The sequence below is a fragment of the Mercenaria mercenaria genome, chromosome 5 (genome assembly GCF_021730395.1).
Source record: "Mercenaria mercenaria strain notata chromosome 5, MADL_Memer_1, whole genome shotgun sequence".
Classification (NCBI taxonomy): Eukaryota; Metazoa; Mollusca; class Bivalvia; order Venerida; family Veneridae; genus Mercenaria; species Mercenaria mercenaria.
In genome coordinates this window covers 51,913,325-51,932,394 of record NC_069365.1, presented here as the reverse complement: position 1 = coordinate 51,932,394, position 19,070 = coordinate 51,913,325, and the positions used below count along the sequence as shown (strand labels likewise).

Sequence of the window (19,070 nt, the reverse complement as noted above, 5' to 3'; positions counted from 1 at the left end):
CCGTACTTACGTGAAATAGTATAAACATATTAATGCAATAATGCACCTTACTGCTTCCATTAAATTATATATAATACATCGATGTTTCCCTAAAATAGCATGTTGCAGCCTATTGTTTACATTTTGTACAAGAAGGTCACGGCCTCGGAAGACTGGTTCAAAAGCTTTAATTAATTTAACGAAATGGAGAGAAAAAGGTACCACCTTATATGGCTAGAGACTCGAAAAGACTTTTGTACAGTGTAAACAATCCTGAAGTATTGTTGTTGGTTAATAAGAAGGTCATGCTCATTTGTTTCAATCAAAGCATTTTGTCAATACACAGGTAACGGTCATATTCATGATAGATTGTTCATTGTAAACATTTTTTGTAAAATTGCTGTAGGTTTATTGAAGCCCACCTCTAGCAAAACGATAATACAGGCAGTATTCTCCAACTATCTTTGGCAAGGCCAAAGGGAGTGTTAATTTGTGTATGCAAATTCAATTATAACAGTATATTTGTATAAAAAGTGATAGAAAACGAATAAATTTCGAATGTTATAAGGTCTCTGCTATTGTAGTACCTTTCATTCCGTTTAATTCAAACATTTCGCAAAGGTAACGAAAACTGTTCTACCAGTCTAAATGAGTTCCGGTTGATGTTTAAAAATGGCAGCGCCCATCAGTTAGCAACATAGAATACGTTTTAAAACTGTAGGGATAAAACGAGGAAAGATTTTCACTTTATATCTAAGTAAAATAGTTTGAGCTTATACAATTATTATTCACGAAATTGCACGCTGTTTCCTTATCATAACGGAAACTGGTTACTCGAGAGTATAGAAATATGTGACCATTACTTGTTATGCTTACTGCATAGTATAATGATGATAATAGTTCATTTCGACTTGATTCATATTTATTGTATATGTAATACGAAAGAGAAATAAATAATTTCATGAAAATATCTAATATAGCTAGCGTTTTATCGCAGTCTGTACTTTCAGTAGGAAGTGCCCATAATGTTTGCATGAACAAAATAGGTTTTCAATATAATCATGTACTATGGTAAGGAATTTCAGACTTGAAAGAGTTTATTTCTACAGTCAAAAATGTACAATAAGTCCATGTTTAAGCACTATGGCCATACCACGTGACCAAATGCTATTAGCGGACAGAATTTGTATCAAGAACCCTTTAGCTCAGGTAACATTTTTACAGATTATTTTCTTATTACGTGATGGAACAACATGGAACACAGACGAGGGTCGTCTCTTTTTATTTCACCAGAAAATGTAACCGCTCATTTCGATCGGGTGAAAAATGGTGACATGATGGGGAGCAGAAACCAAAATCATGCCAAAATCTGTCGTTCCCTGCTATTTTTCATAAATCTATGGGCGAAATATATTATGATATATTATATTTATTATTCATACAGCTGAAGAGCATAGATTAACTCAGTCTTTGCCTCTATTGCTACCGATGAAGTAGCTATGTTTGTTCGCGCCTTTATAAAAGCTACGTTAGGGAGCAGATATATCAGATTTTTCGCAATCCAGCTGAATAACGGAACACGCTTGTAACTTTCCGTTCATAAAGATGCATGTTTTATAGTTATATTCCGTTATAAAGTTTATAATTGTACCTATCCGCGAAAAGTATTTACTACTTCGCATAATAAAGTTTTGATGTGTACTTCTTTGATGATTTACATACTACAGTACCTTTGTTTGAGATATGGGGGGGAATTACGTGTGCCACGAGTGTTGAGGGCTTTCAATTTACATCGCCACCTATTTGCGGACGAACGTTATCTTTAGCTGTGGCAAGGCTGATCAGTATTCACACCACTTAAAGTACACACAGCTTCAAAAAGACGGCGGTATCCCAAAGTTATGTGTTTGCCACATATGGGAAGGACTTCTCTAGTAGAAATACACAAAATGTTCACACGAAAAATGAAGAGGGAATGTTTCAAGGTATGTAAAGTAGGCCAGGGACAGCGGTCTTTTGAGACATATGGCCACTCATTACGCAACATCAACATATTCAAGTTTATAAGCATAAAAAGAGCCTTTTTTAGACATAGAAATTCCAAACACTGTTGAAACATGCAGTCAGTTAAAAAAGACGTCGTCGATGATGATGTAACATAATACGAGTATCGTCACAATACCATGGAAGTGGCAGAGCCTCGAAGAATTGCAGGTTTTCACGATATTTTTTTCTAATTAAATCATTTAAAACTTGTGAAAGTGTATGAACATTATAGAACTTTTTGGGAAATGATACTTAGAGTGTGAAATTATGAATTTTGCGTGTAACCATACTCCGGAATAGAGTTATAATAGAGACTTATATCAAAAATGTATATATAATATGAAATCTTGCAAAAATAACATGTATTTTAAGGTTTTGGTCATTGCACAGGTTACATAAATTTCAGGGCAATACCTTCAATATTTGCATAACTCATTTCTTTAAAGCAAATGTTAACAATGTGTTAAAGAGTGTTACACTATTTCATTTTATCTATGATTTTTATAAAATTTGAGTCCATGGCACCTTAAAGAACCTCGTGAAAATAAGTGGTTCTTTATGTCTAACCAGCGATAAATATTTTACACATTTGCGTAAAAACAGATTTTCAGTGAAGTACATGCTGATACATAATAATTAGAGAAATAACGAATGGGGGATTATGACGCAATTGGCAAGCTGGTGATGAACATAGTCCAACTAATTTGACGCGATCCTTGGAAATATTGAGTTATTTTTCTTATGGGTAATATCTCCACTCGCGTCAAACACTCGAAAGATCAAAATAGTGGAGGAAATTTCCGATGAAATTGTCATCGCTGCCGATTCGGGTTTTTTGCGAATATGAGATAAATTCAAATACAACTTACATGTATCTAAAAGGGATTTAATTCCTCATTCATTTATGTAAAAATTATAAAATAATTTCCAAAATTACGAATTTTCTGGTGATTTAAACCTATGTATGTACTGTACAATTAACGTTTACCGTGTCTACACGAGTTTTGCGTAACAACGGTTGTATAGGAGCAATTACCAATCTCAATATATTGAGCATCGTATTTAAGAACTGTAAATACAATATTATAGTTTGGATATGCAATTACCTCCAGTCCTGTGTATTGCAATCCACCAAATTTAAGCAATAAGGTTAGATGGGTTCTTTGGTCAAGTGTTAAGGAGGCGATGACAGGTGCACGCACGTACGTGATAAAATGCCAGGAGCTGAATGTTAGCTCTACCTCCTTAATAAGCCCGGTCGCTTAGCACAACAACGCAGATCTTCTGACCTCGGGCGAGGCGTATGTTCTCTGTGACAATTTGATAAAATACACTATGTTTGAAGTAATTTCCTCTTCCACCTCTGATTCACGTGGGGAAGTTGGCAGTTACTTACGGAGAACAGGTAACTTCTGGTACAGAATTCAGGAACACAGGTTGGGTTAACTGCCTGCCGTTACGTAACTGAAATACTGTTGAAAAACACACAAACCTCTACAGTAAAACCTCGAAAGCGGACGGAGATATGTTCGGTATGGCTTAATTAATTAAGCAAAACGAAGAAAAAAATGTCTGTTTTCATGAAGTTCATTTATGATGACATGTATAAGTTCATGTAAAGTAACGACAGCATTTCGGTTTCTTCTTTAGATCGTGCTCTGGCTTGAGTATCGAAAGAATGGTCATTGAAAATGTAAAAAAGACATTTCAACATTCAGTAGTGCCAGTTATAGTTAAATACAATTTCTACCACATCCACTCATTCATTATATCTTTTTTACTAAGAAATAAGTTCACAAGGATTGCAAGACTGAGAAAAGTAAAAAATATCTGCTTCTCATCATAGCTTCTCTAAAGCTGCTTCCCAAACACAGTTTTTTTTTTCATATGTAGCCTACATAAAGGCAAAGACTGAAATACACTGTATGAATGTCATATATAATGTAGCGCAATGCATGTCGGCTACATATTCGCGGGAAATAGCAGGGAACGACCGATTCTGACATATGTTTGGTTTCTGCTCCTCATCATGTCACCATTTTTCACCCGATCGAAATGCGCGGTTGCACTTCCTGGTGAAATAAGAGGATTTCCGTGCAATTGTTATAGTGCAAAGTGTACAGTGCAACCTCTGTAGAGCAACACCCTTCGGGAGATACAAATAATGACTGTTATTTAGAGGTTGTTGTTCTGGAGAGGTAAATTTGATAGTATATTTCAGCTTAGGGAAATTTTGATGATGTTGTTATAGAGAGGTTTTTGCTTAAGAGAGGGCCGCTCTGGAGAGGTTGTAATGTATATCTTATTTTGGATTCTGCAACGTAAAATCACTAATATGTCAAAACGTAAAGCACATTCGACATCTTAACAATACAATGATGCAGTTTCAGTAGGATTATTATATTGGAACACTGCATACGCGAGTAATGTAATGTACGTATATCCAAACCAAGTTTGTCAGTTATTAAATCGGGCAATTATTTTTCAAAATCAAAAAGCCAATTCATTTTAAATAGTTATGCCCTTTTCTCTTTGCAGTATTATTGTATCAAAATATTATCTGACAAAAGAAATTGTGTTCTTTACCTGTGACCTGATGAAAAAGTTTTTGATCAATAGTCCCTATTATCTAAACAGAATGGTCTTTATACGGCAAAGTTTATAAACTTTCCATGAACACCCAGACAAAACTTGATGTTTTTAGTCCAAAGCCCTTGTAAAATGATTTCTGTTCAAATACAGCTATGACCTTTGACAAAAAGCAATTGGCATCATCTACACACCATAAACAATCATTTTAGGTCTCATTTTAGGCAGAGACATTATGATACTAAAATCTGGTATCCGATTGCAATTCCCACGATCGACGTCTAGATAGCCCGCACGAACTACCGAGTTCTATGGAGTATTTCTACTTTGCGTTCTGTGTAATAAGTAACTGGTAAGTCGAGAACCAGCTAACTTATTGCAATTAGCCAACTAAGACTTTCGCAAAGAGGATCATTAATTTTGATATGTTATCACTTTGACTGAATTGCATAATATAATCGATGAAATAAAGCAGCATTGGTGTCTAGATATTCATGAAAAAAGTATTGCATTGCCAAACCGAATTAACTATACTTCAGTTTCTCTCAGTCAAAGGGTCCTGCTATTACAACAGTACATGTACATTACATTCTATAAAGCATGTACTTACGTAAATTAATATCATATCCCTATGACAATACCAATGCGGTCATCATATAGTGGTGTTTGCAGACATGATAGATGTGCTCTTCTTTAACTCTAGCCTCAGATTAAATTGCATTTTTAACAACATGAAACTTAATACATCTTCAGCAAATTTTATAAGTGTGTCTTTAAAGAGCGTAAAATTTTTCAGTGGCTCAGTGCAGAGCTTAGGAAAAAGGCTGTATACAAGTGTAACTCCGAACCAGTTAATACCACTGATTTGACAAACATACAATGTTTTGTTTGGTATATACTAGCAAATAAAAACATTTCAAGACATCTAAAGGTAGTATACTTTAAGCAAACATTCCCAATTTTAAGCGAGAGTTCAATGCTTTGATCAACATTGAAACGCAGAAATCTAAAAAAATACTGGCATCCATAAATAAATCATATTTAAGAAAATCTTAATATCTTAAAATAGTATATGTTGTAGCGATAGATTTACAACTGCGTTGAAAGGTAGGAAAGACTACTCTCACGAGAGGTTTCGTTTTATTCATAACTTTGATATCATATCCTTAGGACTACCGGCACATTTTTATGCAATCTCGCCAGTCATACATATGTTTTTGACAACACAGAAAATGACGTCAGACGACCTTCAGCTTTTTCCGGAAGTAGAGAAAATGAAAGTAAACGGGCTAAACTTGAAAACGAAAGTCGTATTTACATTGGTCTATAATCAGGGGTCACGCGCGAGGGTCATCCCATCTAAATGTATGCTCGTGGACTTCTTTTTTCTGACGGGGAGTCGATTTTCAGCACTTTCTAACGATTTGAATATACCTGGGCTTTAGCAAGACATGTCAGCTTTTCATCTACGAAAACAATATTTGAAGTTGGAATAAAGACAAATCAAATCCCACAGGGATCCGTAACGGAGCAAGGGTATATGGAGGTTTTTGGAACTTCGTCAAAACGTTCAAAACGTCCTTTTTGATGTTGTCTAAAAGTGACATTATATGCCTCGGATGTAAGATATTTCCATATCTGAGAGCAGCTGCGGACCTAAACATTTCAGAAATATTTTCAAAATGAATTTCGTATAACAAATGTTGATTCTACGGAAGCGTGAAAGGGCCATCTAATACGTTTTACTACGTTACGGTAGTGGAAAGGATATAGGAAATTGTAATTTATAGTGGTGATATAAGCTGTGTGGATAAGCTATAAAGATAAAAATTAAATCCATCCCTTCTGATGATGACTTTTCACTGAAACACCGTCAATATATGAAGAGGTAATCGAAACAATTGAAACCCAAACATACGATTTCATTTGATGGTTTTGAGATTTACAAAAATGATTACATTCAAACTTAAACTTTGCTGCTTTTCTGACACAAAACCAATTATGGCATTTCTAAATTAATCATTCACATGAATCCCACAAATTAACGCCTGATTCTTTGACAAAGATAATATCAGCCTTACAGCGTGATAATGATTTGTGACAAAATCATACGAAAATTCTATGAGAACTGTACTACTTTTGTAATAAAAATTTGAAACTTCAGATAGATCAATGGACTTTTAGTACTTCTTACAAAAATGTAAGTCAAATATAATCTTATTACTAGTATTAAACTGGAAGACTTGACTCTACTCACTACCGCTTCGTCGCCCCTTTTTCTATATTTTGCATAAAATTAAAAAGTACTTCTTTGAAGCGACCCGTCTATAATATTTTTCTGTTACAGCTTCTTTTTGTTGTGGGCCTACTTTGCAAATGTGTGGCTCTGAATCTGTGTTTGCGGTACCATGTGCTTCCGAGAAATCTACCCTTACCTAATATCTTTTGACACTATGATTACGTTAAATAAATGCATGTTAGTTTGCTTTTCAATGGACGATTGAAAGTAACTTCCAAAAGGTATATACATTTCAAATACATACAAAATGTCCGCCTTGCTCTGTACAAACAAATGTCGGAAACCAATGCAAATCTTCTATCTTCCCTGTGGGAATGCACAACAAAATAGGCAAGTGATAGTCAAACTGCTACATATATGTTGAAATAATCTGAATAACTAGTTTAATTACAAAGAAAATTTTTTACCTTGTTTCCATTGTACATAAATGAAAGTGAAACAAAACTAGTTCCATATTATTATAGTCTGTATCATGAAACACCATATAAAAAGAAAAATAGTTGACTGTTAAAGACGTTCAATTAAACGATTGGAAGAAAGGTAAAAGAATGACTTGTTCCGTCTCTATTATAGGTAAGGAATGGGAATTACCAAATAAATGATGAATTTTAAGATATCCAATGGCTATTTTCACTTAAGGTAAAACGCATTTTTATCTATATAAGGGAAGTAATCCGAAATGAATCTTTGCATTAAGTAATATGAAGAGTTGCTCAATCCAACTTGATGAAATAAACGCTATTCCAATACGAAGAAAATATCGCATTTACGGACTGTAATTTTCGGATATTGCTAAATAAACTAAAAAGACCGTGAATATATATTTTAAATCATACAACATAACACTGGTTTCTACTGTACTGTCGCGGGATAGAAAGAACATAACACTGGTTTCTACTGTACTGTCGCGGGATAGAAAGAACACAACACATGTTTCTACTGTACTGATAACACTGGTTTCTACTGTACTGTCGCGGGATAGAAAGAACGTAACACTGGTTTCTACTGTACTGTCGCGCGATAGAAAGAACATAACACTGGTTTCTACTGTATTGTCGCGGGATAGAAAGAACATAACACTGGTTTCTACTGTACTGTCGCGGGAGAGAATGAACATAACACTGGTTTCTACTGTTCTGTCGCGGGATAGAAAGAACATAACGCTGGTTTCTAATGTTCTGTCGCGGGATAGAAAGAACATAACACTGGTTTTTACTGTACTGTCGCGAGTTAGAAAGAACGTAACATTGGTTTCTACTATTCTGTCGCGGGATAGAAAGAACGTAACACTGGTTTCTACTGTACTGTCGCGGGATAGAAAGAACTTAACACAGGTTTGTACTGTTCTGTCGCGGGATAGAAAAAAACATAAACACCAGTTTCTACTGTACTGTCGCGGGATAGAAAGAATAGCGATCAATCAATCCAGTAAATGAATACAAGTATGAAATAAAATAACGTATTGCAAGTAATTTTACCGTATGAAAGTAATGTTTGAGCTGCAGTTCATTCACTACATAATAATTTCTGTTATTGATGTGTTGTGTCATGGAATATGTGGATTGTTCTTGCCTTATTCATGGTTGATTACGAAACAACATCTGCTCACTGATATTTTTCGTATCTGGTTTGTAATTCCATCTCGGGTTACTGACCGTCCTTTTATGGTTTTAAAAGTTTCGCAATTCAACATAAACGGAAGTAAACAGTATCCGGCAAGATAGAATCGTCACACGGTTCGTTGGTAACCGGATATGGGATATAACCTTTTTCGAATATCCAGACACTATTAATTCTCAAGGTCATGTTTTTGTTTCTCTCTGCAGCATAAATCCCTTACTGTCTCGAACACATTATTGCATTTATGTGGATAAATATATATTAATTTGTAATTTATATGAACATATATACACAATTTATTTTCTATGTATTAATTTGGTGTTATTTCAACCTTAATTAAGCAAGAAAGCCGTTTCCTTTAGCTTTTTGGAATTTGTCACAAATACAGTAAGTGTTAATAATTTTTTCCGTCAGGGATAGATAAAAACAGAAGTGCCTTGATTAGACTATTGTTATTGTTTTACTTATGTAAATACAGGGATCACTTTTGTTCATTTACAATCACTTAGTTACAAGATAACAAACAAAAATAAGAATAAAATTTAATTTATATGCGATTTAGTTTCAGGAAAATATCTTTTGCTCTTTTAGTATATGAAGACAAAGTTTTACAATCATATCATTTTATCTGACAAGTTTGTGTAAAAAAAAACACGGAATTTCATATTGGAATTCGTCGCAACTACAGTAAGTTTTTATAGATTTTCCCTTGAGAGATATATAAAGGAAGAACTGTCAAGTCTAGACTATTGTTATTGTTTTATTTATGCAAATATAAGAGTAATATTACTTTAAAATACGCTTTCATTTATTCATTGATAATTCAGAATCACATAGCTGAAAGAGAACAAACAAAAAATCTTGTTAGAGTCTAAATTGTATGCGATATAGTTCCAGGAACATTTATTTTAGACTTACTGTGTAGAAAAAAAACTTTACAATCGTATGACTTTAATTGACGAATGTGTGCAATATACTGAATTTCTATTAATTGAATATAATAGAAATGCATTTTAAAAGTCTTAAATTTCGGATTGTGTGGTTTTAGTTTGTTTTTATTCTAACAGTGTCTCTAAATACTAATTTAGTTTATCATTTCTGAATTGTAAATGAAGTTGGAAGTGAGAAGTGCAAAAGTTAGAAGTCAGAAGTGGAAAGTACGGAAATCAATTGTCCCTCCAGGGCTTCCATATTAAACAATTATTTCAAATGAACATAAATTAAAGCACTGTCAAAATGGAAACACAAAGAAAGGCAAAATAAACTTATCATTTATAAAGCTAATATGATACTTCGATTTCATGAAATACAACATGTTCTTTATGTTATTACAAGGTTTTCTTATTTCAGCACTGAGAAATGCCATGATTGTGTGATTTTTTTGTCTGATGCCGTTTGTAACTTTTTGAGACTGATATTTGTCAGAGTAAACAAAATTCGCAAAATTTTACCAAAATATCAAATATACGCGACTTGATTCACTTGAACTCAAATATATAAACTGAGTTTCGAAACCAACTGTATATCGTAAGAACCAGACTACTGTCTGAGTTGTTTAGAAGACTTAATTCGAGCTGTATAAGTTCTTTTAAAGGAAATCCCTAAATAAGTGTTACAATCGGTTTTGTTAAGAATTGAAAATAAAAATAAATCTGAAATATTCCCTAGCGATTGATCTAAAAATTTCGACATTAATATAAAGTACATTCAGTCCACTGTCTTACAATGGCATTGTCTCATTACTATTCTAATATAAAAAAAATGGCATTTACAAATATGCATCATAAAGTGTTACCGGCGGTTGGGTCGGTATGCATATAATCAGACGGGGTCCACTTAAAGTTTAAGCAATCAGTTATGTAATAAAGGCTGTAGGGATAAATTATTCAACGTTTAGTGGCGTAAATGGGCTTTTTGGCAACGGTGTCCTATTTAATAGGGGATTTATCCACGGCGCGAAGCGCTGGGGATGAAAATCCCCGAGACGGTAACGTCCGTATATAGTTATTCGTCTGTGTTCTCTGCATATACTGAGGCAATTTTTTCGATGTTTTCCGGTTCCGGTTTATATACACACCGCAGACTGGTTGTCTGCATGAACATCCGAGCACCCCGAATCAGTCACAGAAATTCGTAAACCGGGCCAACATGATTCTTTTACTTCTTTTTCGTAATGAAAACTGTACATGCAAACGAAAAACACTTTTAAAACAGTAAGGAAGTGTAAAGGCCGTCAAGTTTCTGCGTGGAGTGCAAACAAACCAACAAAAATATCCTAAAGCCAGTGCGAGAACGCTGAATGACGTCACCGTCACGGCTTCCCGTAAATTATGCAAAGTATGATATTCGCTGTAATAGGTATGGTCACACTAAATGTAAACTTCACTGTTAGTTTCTTTTGGGTGTTGAATATTTCTTTGTAAGTAGTTATATAAAAGATAAATCCCCACGCTAGGCGGTGCCTTAATTCATATTATTCTAACACGATCCGCAGCAATTGCTATATAACACATAGCGAAATCGCATATACATGAATCTATGATAAAAAATGGTTGGCTGTTACATTTCACCCCCTACGATTGTGACCTAAGAGATTCTACTTCTGTTCCTTTACATACGAATTATTTCAGAGCCAAACGGTTGAAAACAACATTTCCAAAACATGATTATGATAAAAAGTCATACTGACTTATGTGTAGGACCGTAAAACACATTTTGATCTGTACGAGCGAATTCAATTAGCTCAATTATGATTCAGCGATTACGTCATGAATGTATGACATAAAGTATGACGTCATAATGATGTGACGTCATACAAAAGTTAAGCTTGTAATCAACTAACCTATTTTGATTACTCTGTTCATAAATAATTTGCGAGCTGTTAGATAACTAGATCTAGCTCTAGTTTATAAATACTTCTCAAAATTCGAATAAAAAAGGAACAAATATCTATACGTTCCATTGGCTATGCAACACTTTCTAACCATGTGGGTTAATTGTAACTGCATATATAATCCGAATGACGCATTACGCTGAAAATGTAGTGCTGTAAAATGCGAATTATTTGCGTTGTTAGAATCGAAATAATAAATATGTTCCAATAATTTTATCAGTTAATAAAATATGAGCAGTCGTTCGGATGCGAATAATTAAACACTCGTTGTACAAAGTGGTTTTTTTTTTTAATTTCAATGAGAACAATAACATGCTTGTGAATATTTAAACACGGACACGATGTAGAGTGTTTTCCTTTAAAAAGACAATACACGATGTCATTCTATACACCTAATGGTTTTTTTTTATTTGTTCAGATAGAAAAAATCATTTAAGAATAAATGATAAAATTAATGGAAATTCTAAAAAGAGTTTAGAATACGCCAGATGCCTGGTCTGTGTGTGTGGTATAAAAGAGAATAAGAAACCCATTTACCTGTCAAAATATTTGCAGTCTCAAGTAAGAAATCATAAATCCGAGAGGCATTTTTAAAATAGAAATGTCATTTTTTTTACTGTGCTTTGTGGGGGGTAATGAACATTTTAAAACCTCTTATGAACAGATTCAATGAAAACGAGCCTGCTATTATTCTGCTTGGTAGCGGTCCAATAGATCGTCTAACAGATTTTAGTAACTATTAAAAGCAGTCTTTAAATGCCTTGTGGTGGCTGCAAAACGTATCAGTATTGTTATATTTTCTTATCCTTTGGGATCATGAAATACATTCAGTTTTTCATAGCTATGCATATGTATATATATATTGAATTGTAATCAGGAAAGTATGTATTTCTATTTCATTTTATTCTAATGTGTAATATGTGCAATATGGTGTTGAACTAACTGGACAGGAAGAAAACTGATCGGTGCGATGGTGAGATGTTAACATATAAATTTAATTCAAACATGTAAAGAACACCTCAAAAACCTTGCCACAACTGCGACTTTATCATATTTTCAACTTGGTGTTTTGAAAATTATATATACAGGATGATGAAATGATTTAGAGACATTATTGCAAAAGATTTGAAAGATTACGCGAATGTTTCAGTATTATTACAGAAGGTACAAAATGCTTCGAATAAGTAATATTCTAACCAAAAAAAAAGCCCTAACATTTACAGAAAACAGATGAAAAGAATGTATTTCAGTGAATATTTGCTTTCTACGATAAATATGATACGATATGATAGCGTATTCTTAAGATTTCATTTCTAAAACCTATTCTTTAATTTTAAAGAATAATTTCGTGTTTTAAAAGAAGAGCTTCATTCCATTTGAAAAGTGAACCCCTTTTCTAAAGGTGGCAAAGGCTTTTGAAATATTTGCATTCGCAGAGAAGTACATTTCACCTCAGAGAAGTTAAATGTAATCAGTATTGACAAACGGCAATACCTGGTTCGTTCTTAACATACCAGCTTCATGTACTCGGTCAGTCTGCAAATGTAGAGCAGGAGTCTTTTTTTTCACAGCATATGTATCGGACATATTGCGAGTTATAATCAACTGTGTTACTTATATGATCACGTGAAAAAGTTTCTAAAACACTTACCTTATGCAGTATTTGAATTGATTTTTCAGTTTGATATATCACGGGTATGTTTGAACTTGAAACACTTTGAATGTAATGTTATTTTAAATTTCAGTAATATAATTGATACATAAAGCCGCTTAATTTCTTGATCATGTCGATGTGACACTAGAGCAGATACCCAAAGGAATAGATGTTTCATCTTATATCTATAAATTGATAGAGTAAAACGTCAAGATTTGCATATTTCACGGATTGACCTTATATCTTAATATCCAGTCAGTCTTAATATTAGCAGTATGCTCTAAATTGTTGTTGCTGTGTTGTTAATATTTACAAAAAGAAGCCTGATGTTGCTTAATTGAATCCAAAAAAAACAAAGAGCTCTTAGAAAAATCCTGGCTATATGAAAGTCACGGTAAGTCAATTTATAAATATTTTAACATCGCAGGACATTTTTAGTAGTAGTAGTAGTAGTAGTAGCAGTAGTGGTTGTTGTTGTTGTTTTACACAAAATTGGAATAGAGAAAGAACTATTTTTTTCCTGAAAAAAAAATGTCAACAAAAACAAACATGAGGCAAGTAGATTAGAAATTAGTATATATTTTTAACAAGGGAAATGAGACGTGTATGTTAGAACAATTCCTTAATTACATACAGCATTGTTTTACTGAGTTAGTGCATATAAGAATCGGACATGAATCGTAAATTCCTCTTCTGTGGGAAACTTGAGATTTTTCATAAAAAAAAACGTATGTATCCCACCACTTACAATGCAGAAATTGTAAAATGCCACAGATAAGGTTCACGCCTCAAGGGAAAATCACTAAACCATAAAATTCCAATAATACACACATCTAGGCTATGGAACGATAACTACTGTGAAGTTTGGTGGAATTCCAACCAGTAGTATAGGAAAAGTAGCAAAACTCAAAGAATTTTGTCATGACTCCGTTGAAAATCATTTAAACATGGCATGACGAAAACATGCACAGCTACGCTCCACAATCATCACTTTGAGGTTTGGTAAAATTCGGATTAATTGTATACAACAGGGTTCGAGCTGCATTCTTCATGTGAGGAAGCCATCCAGCTGGCCTACGAAAGTTTGGTAGTTCTACCAAGGTGCCCGCCCGTGATGAAATGATAGGTCTTCCTCCACCATCAAATCTTAAAAGTTGCCATTTGACCTTTAATTGTGTCAGTGCGACGTCACCCCCCCCCCCCCCCCCCCCCCCCCCCCCCCCACACACACAAAAAGAAGAAGTAATTATTATATACAACAAGTCGTGTAAACACTGTAACATATGAATGATAAATCAAGGATCATAACTCTGCTAAATATCATTGAACCGGGACATGCCGATGACATGTATAACTAGGCTTGGCACTGATAACTACTGGAAAGCTTGGTGGATATCTGCTTAATGGTGTAAGAGACGTTGCCAAATATCATAAACTAAAAAAATTGACAAGTAAAGAGCCATGACTCACCTGAAAATCAGTGAACCGGAGCATGTCGATAATATGCATAATATAACACAGCACTGATCACACATGTAAGGTCTGGTGGAAATCCGCCCTATTATGTAAGAGCATTGGCTAAAACACCATACAACCTGACGAATCAAAGGCAATAACTCTGCTTAAAAACACCGTACCGGAACATGACCACAATATGCAAAACTAGGCTTGGCAATGTTCAGTTTTATGAAGTTTGGTGTAATTCCTCTTGCTTGTATCAGTGCAGCTGTCCGGACACGGTAAAATATGACAAATCAAGGGCCATAACTTTACTGAACATCACTGAACCGGAACATGCCGCCAACATGCACAATGAGGCTTGTCACAGTTCACACGTGTGAGGCTTGGTGAAAAATCCGCTATATAATATAAGTGACATAAACATAATAAGATTTGAAGAATCAAGGGTTACAACTCTGCTCGAACCTGAAAATGCAGGCGATATTGCCAAGCGGGCTTGGCAGTTATTACTGTTATGAAGTTTGGTGTAAATCCGTCCAGTTGTGTCGAACAAATTTGTGACATACAGACGGACGTTCCTACATATGGGTATTTATGTGGCTACTCTTTTGTTCTCTCTATTGTTTTTAGCCACGTAAAAGAAAAATAGCCACATAAAAGCTTACGGAATGAATGACATCAAAGAAAAAGTAAAGTTACCTATTGTTCCTATAGCCACCTAAGTATGCAAATGTAAGCTCGGACAGACAGACAGCACTTAATCAATATGTCTCCCCCACTACATGTGGGAGAAATAATAACCTGTTAAATCTAAACGAAAAAGGTGATGATATTTTGCATAAAAAATAAAACAAATAAAAACAAATGAAGTAACACATTATACTGATACAAATAGCATTATCAAAGAACACAAGTTCAATTTGTTTTAGAGGAGAGGCAAACTTTGTCCATGCATTTTCGGGTCATTTAGTAAACTTTGCGAGTAACTTTGGTTAAATAGATTATACGATTCTCATGCGCCTTGACAAAACAAAATGAAAATATTCGAACGAATTAACAAATTTGGAAAGGTTTTATTTTTCAAATTGTTCTGTAACCTATCGGTAATTCATACATTTTTGGATGAATAACCACCATAACCCTTTAACAGTGGCATATTATTAATCGAAATATTGAATTACAATTTTATTCTTTTTAATCAATGTCGCTATTTTGAAGATTGTAAAACGTCCTAATTTTATACTGATGTAAATATAAAATTGGATAACATATATATTCGGTCAAATGTAGAATTACAGTTGGACGTATGTGTGTAATAACGGATTGAAGTTTTATTTAAACAGAAAGTTGTTTCCCGCTTTTGTCTTCTATAGGTATGTTATAAAGATTATTCTATTAATCAGTATTAAACTGAATGTATATTTGTAATTTTCTATATTTCAAATGTTATCTTTATGCTTTATCAACTCTACAGACACAAATTATGTTTTATCAACCCTATGGAAGAAAGGTTACCATGTTACCATCAATTCTGCAAGTGTCTGTTTTCAGTTCATACTTTTTGTCAGGATCTGAGAATGCTTTTAGAACTATGAAATGAAGTGTTATAGCTAAAGAGTAAAATATACGTTTTGATTTCAACGTTTTGATGTCTTTTGGAGGCATTTATGTGTATGATCGAAGCATTGTTTACTTTATGAAGTAGATTAAAGCGGTTGCCTACATGTAACGCGTATGTTTATCATACCAATCATTAGAGATCATATTGTAAGAAATATTGTTAGACAGGAAACAAGGAAACCTATTAAATAGATTAATTAAGAGTGGCATAAACTACAAAGGAGGCATACTTTTGCTATGTGCTGCCTCTTTGAAGCAACAGATTCAGCAATGATATCGTCGCGATAACGCCTTAAATCAATCCGGTAACAAATGGCTTGGAATTGGATAAGATTATTTTCAATGTGCCAGTAATTGGTGTTTATGTGTAACAATGAATACTGATAACCATTATTTATATTCGTAAGGGAATATGACTTCCTGGTTATTGATTTATATTCCTTTAAGAGTAGACAATTATGCACAGAGTGACATGTTACCGAATCTGGCTAATTGAATGAATAACTTGTTTCTCAGGTCAGTTAGTTTGAATGATAAGGACGTTAGCTTTTCAGTTGGTTTCATTTATACATGATTATATTTTCGTATTTAAAAAAAAAGCAGGTGTATTTTAATGTCTAGTTTGAGAATCTCATAAGACAAGCTGTTATATGAGCCGTGCCATGGGAAAACCAACATAGTGGCTTTGCGATCAGCATGGATCCAGACCAGCCTGCGCATCTGCGCAGTCTGGTCAGGCTCCATGCTGTTCGCTTTTAAAGCCTATTGGTATTGGAGAAACTGTTAGCGAACAGCATGGATCCTGACCAGACTGCGCGGATGCGCAGGCTGGTCTGGATCCATGCTGGTCGCACACCCACTATGTTGGTTTTGTCATGGCACGGCTCATATGTATTTCCTCATATTAACTACTGTATGATTGCTAATCAGTTAATGTCTTTTTGAATTTTGAAAACCACAAAAGGTATTTGGCAGATACCTTTAGTATTAGCTTTGCTTTGTATAAGTTTTTTTATAATAACATCGGTATTGTGTGTTTGAAAAGCAAATATTTCGTAAAAAATAAGTGAAATTAATTTTAAAATAGAATACTCAGTTTAAACATGGATTTTGAATTGAGTTTGAAATTCTTCCTCTCTGACCTGAGAAACTTAGATTTATTATGAAATTATTGGAATGTATAAATTGTGGTATATGTAAATAATAGATGCGGGTTAGTCGAATATATGAAAGTTATGTACATTTTGGTATGGAAGTATTTAATCAGTATTTGATCTATAAGTATAAGTATGTAAAGTGTTTGGCAGGTTGATCTATTAATGTACATAGCGTATATTTAGGTAAATATTCAATATTACACAGATTTTTTTCGCTTTACTTAATAATGTACTGAATGAAAGATAACCTTTATTTTATTTAAAAGACAGAAAGCGAACTTTAAAAATATAAACCCTGCAAACAAAGTATGTTTTGTAAATTCCGTTTTACAGTTATTAATGTGAATTTTATCGCGAAAAAAGTCTCTTCTTTTGTATAGGTGAAAGAGCAGGGATTATATATATATATGTACATAAATACTGAATTAATGTAAAACGTTAATAGAAATATTTGTACCTTTGAAATCTTCATTTGTTGTTATCGTTGTATATAGACAAACAGTAAAATTTATTTATGCGTTTATTTGTTAAATTTTATATCACTGCAAGACAACGGACAATATTTGCTTCAAGATCAATACTGTGTTATTTAGTTCTAGAAATATATATCAAACGAAACAGGAACTACCAATCTGGTCATTATGTGATGTTTTTGAAGAATATGGCAGCCATGAATGGATTTCTACAAATTGCGTTTCATAGTTATATATTTTATGTGATTTAGTTTTCGGATCATATGTGTTTATCATATGATATAATTTAAGCAATACAATTTTTGCGTTGTTCTGTCAGCATTTCAGAAATATGAATCTTATGCCAGTTTGTTTCAGCAACATAAATTTTTAGCTCACCTGAGCACGAAGTGCTCAAGGTGAGCTTTTGTGATCGCCATGTGCCCGTCGTCCGTCGTCAGTCGTCGTCAACAATTTGACTGTTAACACTCTAGAGGTCACAATTTTGGCCTAATCTTAATGAAACTTGGTCAGAATGTTATCCTCAATAAAATCTTGAATGAGTTTGATATTGGGTTATCTGGGATCAAAAACTAGGTCACCAGGTCAAATCAAAGGAAAAGCTTGTTAACACTCTATAGGTCACAATTTTGGCTCAATCTTAATGAAACTTGATCAGAATGTTATCCTTAATAAAATCTTAGACGAGTTTCATATTGGGTTATCTGGGGTCAAAAACTAGGTCACCAGGTCAAATCAAAGGAAAAGCTTGTTAACACTAAAGAGGTCACAATTTTGGTTTAATTTTAATGAAACTTGGTCAGAATGTTACTCTGAATATAATCTTAGACGAATTTGATATTGGGTCATCCGAGGTCAGAAACTAGGTCACCAGGTCAAATCATAGGAAAAGCTTGTTAACACTGTTGAGGCCACATTTATGACCATATCTTAATGAAACTTGTAGAGAATATTACTCTTGATGATCTATAGGTCAAGTTCGAATCTGGGTCAGGTAGGGTTAAAAACTAGGTCACTAGTTCAAATCAAAGGAAAAGCTTGTTAACATTCTAGAGGACACGATTTTGGCCCAATCTGAATGAAACTTGATCAGAAAGTTACCCTCAATACAATCTTTGAAGAATTTGATTTTGGGTGATTTGGGGTCAAAAACTAGGTCACCAGGTCAAATCAAAGCAAAAGCTTGTAAACACTCTAGAGGTCACAATTTTGACCCATTATCAATGAAACTTGGTCAGAATGTTACTTTCAATAAAATCTTAGACGAATTCGATATTGG

At 33.9% G+C, this 19,070-nt stretch overlaps 1 protein-coding gene across 4 annotated transcripts in view; it reads left to right on the top strand.

The window, feature by feature from the left end:
- The first annotated feature begins 8,728 nt into the window (after positions 1 to 8,728).
- LOC123557202 (glycine receptor subunit alpha-2-like) overlaps positions 8,729 to 19,070 on the top strand; it is a 40,142-nt gene continuing 29,800 nt past the window's right edge. The window contains exon 1 of one of the 4 annotated variants that reach the window (XM_053543543.1): positions 8,729 to 8,920. The gene's annotated coding sequence lies outside the window, so the exon portion shown is untranslated. Of the gene's footprint in view, positions 8,921 to 15,734; positions 15,915 to 19,070 lie in introns of those variants that run through there. The other 3 variants (XM_053543542.1, XM_053543545.1, XM_053543546.1) reach the window with 3 other exon arrangements.